General features: G+C 39.2%; 1 pseudogene; it reads left to right on the forward strand.

The window, feature by feature from the left end:
• The first annotated feature begins 5,230 nt into the window (after window positions 1–5,230).
• On the forward strand, window positions 5,231–5,781 carry LOC114504921 (annotated as a pseudogene).
• Window positions 5,782–7,103: the final 1,322 nt, after the last annotated feature.

A 7,103-nucleotide genomic window follows, 5' to 3' on the forward strand; every position in this document is an offset into this window, starting at 1 on the left:
AAAATGACATGTTAGAATCCCAACAGGTCTAGCAGATAAAATCAGAGGTGTTTTGCTTAATGTGGGTTTGAAGAGTTGAAACAAGTAGTATGTGGATGAATGTTTAAAAGTAGATTACTGAAGGAAAAAAAGAAGGCCAGGATTATGATATTTGTTAATTTTTGTGCTATAAATATTCCCACATTGGTCAATTTCAAGCTACCAACATGATGTTGCTGAATATGGATTTGGGAAAAAAAACATGTACGATCAGCTCTTGGGATTCAAGTTGGCTATACCACCTCATTGGTTGAAATAGTCACCTACAACTCCCTCTCCCCATTCCCTCCAGATTACCCTTTACAATTATATCCTAAAGGACCCTAAGTATCTCTAGATATAGCTTAAAACCCATGAGTGAACATGATATCTTTAGGGTACAGATGGGAACACTGATGCCCAGAGGAGAGGATGAACCCAGCTCTCCTAATATCCATCCCAATGTTTTTTTCCCATTGCATTTTGCTTCCAATAACCTAATTAGTCTCCCATCCCTCTACCTCCAATTTCTTTACCTTATTCCATTGGTATTTTAGCAAATAAATTTGGCCCTAAATTACCTCTTTCAGCAGCAGCATGTCCCAGCTCCACTCTAAAACCCTCTATGGCTCCCATAGAAACCTATAAGATCGAGTTTAGGCATCTTAGCATGGTCTTCCAAATTCTCCACAATCTTGCAAAGCTTTTCCTCTCCTTACTTTTCTACATATACACCAAGCTAAAGTCTAACAGATTTTCTCCCTTTTCACCAGTTTCCTTGTCCATGTTGCTTCTGAGTCTCTCTCTCTCTCTCTCTCTCTCTCTCTCTCTCTCTCTCTCTCTCTCCCTCCCGATATTCCTTTCCCATCCCTTTTGCTTCTACAATACTGTCCAAATCTCAGGTTCCATTCCACACCACACTCTAGTTCTTCAGGGAAGCCTTCCTAGAACACTAAAGTCCATTGGGTTTGTTACCATCTCTCTACTCTCATTGTATAAATGAGTTTTCATCCCCCTCCATTAATGTGTGAGGTTTGTTATTGTTATTTTGCTTTTAAACACATATGCCTATCTTTCTATGTATCTTTGAGTTAATGTTTATATGTGTGTGTCTCTGTGTTTATATGAATGTTTATATGCATATATGCATGTATTGTCTGCTTATGCTCTGCTTGGACATATGAGTTTGTGTTTCAATGTTTCTTTCTATATGACTGTGCATATCTGTATATTTCTGTCTCTGTCACTGTTTTGTATGTCTGTGTATTGTGAGATGTGTATCTCTTCATGCACATTTTGTGTGTTATGTATAAATGTGTTAATATTTTATGCCTATGGCAGTTTTATACACATATGTACATCTATCTGTATGTTTTCATGTGTCCATGTGTATCTGTGTATCTATATTTATATGTGGCTTTTCTGGTTTTGTATGTATGCATGTTCTCAAACTATTGCTTTCCACAAGGTACAGAGACATACAGGGTGGTCTTAACTAATGTTTTCATGGTAATGAATTGCTCCAATATGCCTTTTAAACCTTTTTCCAGGAAGGCGGGCTATGGAGATGGATGTAGGCACAAAGCTACAGTAACCTCTGGATACTCGAATTCAAAGTACATGGGTTGCTTTCTCTGATGTTCACCCACAATCAGTAAGCTTTTACCACATGCATACCATCATCCCAGGGAGCACTGTGGTTGAGAATAAAGAAAAGGTAAACTCTCTGGATTAAAGCAACTATGCATCTCCTTCTCCTCATCCATGCAGCCATCTCATCTTTCTTGGTAAAGCTCATGTATAAACCCTAGGGAATGGAAGAGAAAGGTTCAGGCTTTAAAAACAAACCTACTTGAATTGGAAATCTCCTTTCTGACACTTACCAGCTGCATGACCATGAACACATCTCTTAGTGTCTCTAGACTTCAATTTTCCCCAACCAAAAAAAAAAAAAAATGGTGAGATTCATAATGTCTCCCCTGCAAGATAAAGCCTAGAGATAATGCATCCAGCCCAAAGCAGAAGTACCATAAATAGTAGTTGTCATATCATTTTCTCTAGGAAGTATTTTCACACTACTCACTAAATGTTATTTGAACCACAAGGTTTAAAGTTCAATAATCCACCTTGTATCAGTGTGTACATGTGTGTGTGTCCATACATGTGTGTCTTGATTCTATATATACTAAAATATCACAAACACAGGGATCATATCTAAAATTTCTTCTTTCTACCTTACGACATCCAGAGAATGTCTGGAAATGCTTTATAAGTGGTCATTAAAGATGTGAAGGAAGCAAAATAGTGTGGTGCTTAACCGTATCATTAGTAGAGACACATAGATATTAGATCTTGTCTAGGCATCTGCTATACACCTGAGTGATTTTACCATTCTAGTCTTCATTCTCACTAGTAGAATGGTCATTTATTCAATTAATTCATTTAAAATTATTGAGTATCTATTATATGTTAGGTACTGTTTTAGGCATGGAGGACATAGCAATGAACATGAAATACAAAATTTCCTGCTTTCATGGATTTAAATTCTAGAATGAGAGACAAACAGCAAACAAGCAACCAGTAAATATACACTATGTCAAGTAGTGGTGAATTTTACAAATAAAAAGTAAATCAGTGTAAGGGAGTGACAGAGTGACAGAAAAGACATAGGAGCAAATACAATAATATCCATCTGAGGCTGTAAGTATCAAATGAAATAATGCACAAAAAGTGCTTAGTACAGTGCCTGGAATACTAAAAGATTAAGAAATAGTAGTGCACTGCACATGTGGGAATATCCCAGAGATGGCATCCTGAGAATCGTGGGTCAGCCTTCTTTTCTCAAGGTTGTGTGGTAACTCCCCAGGCCATAAGGCAATGGTGTGTTCATCTGTGGCCCAGCCCAGTCAGGTGCACCTCTGAGCAGGTCCCAAGCCCCATTACCATTCAGCTCATGCTTGGCTCCAGGAATTAGTATATTGGGGGTAGCAGGAGAGCTTGCCAGGTATGAGGCCCAAGGGCTGCCACCTGGGCAGCATGAGTCAGGTGCAGCCAGCTAGGAAACTGTGCAGCCTACCTGTGGACCCAACAGATGAGACATGCATGTCTCATAACATGGAGGGCCTGCTGCCACCAAAAATAAGGATTAATTGAAAAAAAAAAAAAAAGCAGACTTCCGGCAAGATGGAGGCATAGGTGGATGCACCATACCTCCATGCACAACCAAGATTGGAACAACAATTTAGAGGCAGAATAACACCCAGAACTGACAGAAAATTTATCTGAATGGAAGTCAGACAGCCAAGAAGTTGAAGTAGACCCGTTTATCCAGACCAGTAGGAGGGGTGGAGACAAGCAGCTGGGCTCGGGGTCGTGGTGCAGAGAACAGGGAGAGTTGGGCACATAAGGCAACCAGAAGAGCATAAGGCATCTGGGGTGCACAAGATTGCAGCAGGTGGACCCTGAGTGCACAAGCGGCAGCTGGCAGACCCAGTGAGGCTGAAATTATGGAACAGGGCAGAGCGCACAACTAAGGATCCCAGGGAAGGGACTGAGGTCCCACGGAGAACGGACCTACCGCCATTGTTCCCTCTCGACCCTGCCCTGACATACAACGTCACAATCTAGCGACTGGGGTGCCCAGCTCTGGTGAACACCTAAGGCTCCACCCCTCAGCGTAACAGCAGCGACCAGACCAAAAAAAAAAAAAAAAAAGAGAGGGAGGGAGAGATGGCTCAAACAGAAGCACAAATCCGTACCCCAGAACTCATCCTTTTGAGCAACCAAGAGATAGCTAACCTATCAGACGCACAGTTCAAAACACTGGTGATCGGGAAGCTCACAGAATTGGTTGATTTTGGTCGCAAATTAGATGAAAGAACGCAGGTTACCATAAAAGAAACGAAGGAAAATGCACAGGGAAACAACAGTGATGGGAAGGAAACTGGGACTCAAAACAATAGAGTGGACCAGAAGGAAGAAAGAAACAACCAAACAGGAAAGAATGGAGAAATAAGAATTCAAAAAACCAAGGAGAGGCTTAGGAACCTCCAGGACATCTTTAAATCTTCCAACATCTGAATTATAGGGGTACCAGAAGGGGAAGAGGTAGAACAACAGATTGAACATGTATTTGAACAAATAATAAAGTCCCAATCTGGCAAAGGAAATAGACTTCCAGGAAGTCCAGGAAGCTCAGAGAGTCCCAAAGAAGTTGGACCCAAGGAGGAACACACAAAGGCACATCATAATTACATTAACCAAGGTAAAAATGAAGGAGAGAATCCTAGAAGCAGCAAGAGATAAGGGGACAGTCACCTACAAAGAAGTTCCCATCAGACTGTCAGCTGATTTCTCAAAACAGATCTTACAGGCAAGAAGGGGCTGGAAAGAAGTATTCCAAGTCATGAAGGACAAGGACCTACATCCCAGATTACTCTATCCAGCAAAGCTTTCATTTAGAATGGAAGGTCAGATAAAGTGCTTCTCAGATAAGGTCAAGTTAAAGGAGTTCATCATCACCAAGCTCTTATTTTAGGAAATGTTAAAGGGACTTATCTAAGAAAAGAAGATTAAAAAAAAAAACATGTATAGTAAAATGACAGCAAACTCACAATTATGAACAACCACACCTAAAGCAAAACCAAAAGAAACTAAGCAAACAACTAGAACAGGAACAGAACCACGGAAATGGAGATCACATGGAGGGTTAGCAACAGGGGAGTGGGAGGAGGAGAGAGGGGGAAAAGGTACAGAGAATAAGTAGTATAGATTGTAGGTAGGAACTAGACAGGGGGAGGGTAAGAATAGTATGAGAAATGTAAAAGCTGAAGGACTTATAAGTATGACACATAGATATGAACTAAAGGGGGGGGAGTGAGTGGGAGAGGGTGTACGGAGTGGAAGGGAGTGAAGGGGGAAACTGGGACAACTGTAATAGCATAATCAATAAAATATATTTTAAAAAAGAAAAAAAAAACAAGGATTAATTTAGAAGATAATGTACAAAGTGTGTCCATGAGTAAAACTCTAAAAGAAAAGAGAAGTCATTTTGATGCATCACTGGCTTATTTAACTCAGAAATTTATGGATATTTACAGAAATGTTCCTGGATGTATTTTTAGATCTTTTGACATAAATAAGGTTGCAACAAAACTGGGAGGATGAAAATGAAGAATATATGACATCACCAATGTATTAAGTGGAGTTGGCCTGGTTATAAAACAATCTAAGAACCACATTTGATGAATAGGATCTGATCTCAGCAATTTGGGAGCAGTTTCCCAACAGAAGAAGTTCTAGGAGGAACTTTCTGACTTACCAATGATGGAAGATGCTGTGGATGAGTCCATTAAAAATTGTGCTCAGCTGTTGAGTTAACAGATAACAATAAAAATATAAAAGGACTGGTATGTATAACATATCAAGATCATCATAGCATTGGAGATGTCCATGAACAGATGTTATTGCAGTTAAAATTTCAGCAGAAACTAGACTGGATATTCCAGTTCCCAGAGAAGACTCTATCATGGTACATATGCGGAGCACCAAAGGGTCCATTGATGTCTATTTGTGTGAAAGGGAACAGGATTGCTCGAGTAACAAGGTGTATGAAGGTGTACGGACCTTTTCATCTAAAAGCAAACACCCAGAACACCATGATAAAAAAAGAAAATCCTCCACAGGAAAGTGAAGAATTGCTTGAAGTGATATTTGTCTTTCACTGACAGGCTTATTTCACTTAGCATAATAGTTTCCAGTCACTTATAAGGAGAATCTAATGACCAAAATTAGCTAACAAGCAAAACTGAACTGAAGATGTGGAAACATGGAACAGACTGACAGTCACTAGAGGAGAGAGGGCAGGAGGAAGAGTAGAAAGAGGAAGGGAGTAGTCAAAGAACATGTATGAATGACTCATGGACATGAACAAAAGGGTGGGGATTGACTGTGGGAGCGAGGGGTGGAATGGGCAGAGGAGGGCAGAGGGGGAAAAATTGGGACAACTGTAACAGAATGAACAAGAATAATACAAAATAATAAAAAAAATAATTTCTTGAAGTGAGAGCAATTCACTTGATTTGAGAATTCGTGTAGTCAATTTTTTTTTAACATCCCATATGGAAGTTCAAATGAATGACCCCTGAAGTTCCCTCATTCTCAGTGGCAGCATTAAGGCCAATAGTTCTTTGAGTAGTTCAGTACTTAGAGTACTGGATAATTATGGTTTCCACATTTAAAAACAACTCTTTTTATAATCATTTACTGCTTTTTGTCAGTGAAATAGACATCCTGACTACTGAAATAACTTCATCACAAAGGGTATCACTAAAACAAATGCTGAGACCTGAAATGGATAGTTTTTCATGGACTCTGTCCCTTCCTTCAAGAATCACATGTCATTATCACAAAAGCCAAACAACATATATGTATAACCCATAGACACAGACAACAGTGTGATATGGCCTGAGGGAAAAGGGAGCAAGGGCTGAATGGAAGGGGACAAGGGGGAAAAATGGGGACATCTATAATAGTGTAAACAATAAAAATTAAGTTAAAAAATAAATTCTTACACAGTTCATATCTGTAATTAGCTGTTGTGCATTGGATGGGTGTACACACGAATATAAATGTGATGTCTTTGTATACATCTGTACAATGTTTAGGTAACTTATGGCATATGTCTATGTGAAACTTTTCACCACTGTATAGCCAAAACAATGTATATATGGAAAGTAGCAAATTATGTAATTTCTGTAGTATCTATAACTTATTAGATTCCTGTGAATAAGGGTTATGGTAGAGTTTTTTCCAAACTTCTACATGTAGAAGTATCATAAATATGCTGTATCATTAAAGTTCATGGATTTAATTAAAGAATTTTAGTATGATTCCCAGTGCTAAACTTGGATTTCAAGCTACTTACAGTTATTGCGACTGAGCAGACTGGTGGTATGCCCCAAGCCTTTAGGGGCAAGTGTAGAAATGCCATAAGATATTGGCTTCATTGATTACAACACATGAATTCAATGATAGTAACAATTGGAAACTATTTTAACCTTTTTGCCAGCAGATTATGTATTTCT

Source organism: Phyllostomus discolor, chromosome X, assembly GCF_004126475.2.
Source record: "Phyllostomus discolor isolate MPI-MPIP mPhyDis1 chromosome X, mPhyDis1.pri.v3, whole genome shotgun sequence".
Lineage (NCBI taxonomy): Eukaryota > Metazoa > Chordata > Mammalia > Chiroptera > Phyllostomidae > Phyllostomus > Phyllostomus discolor.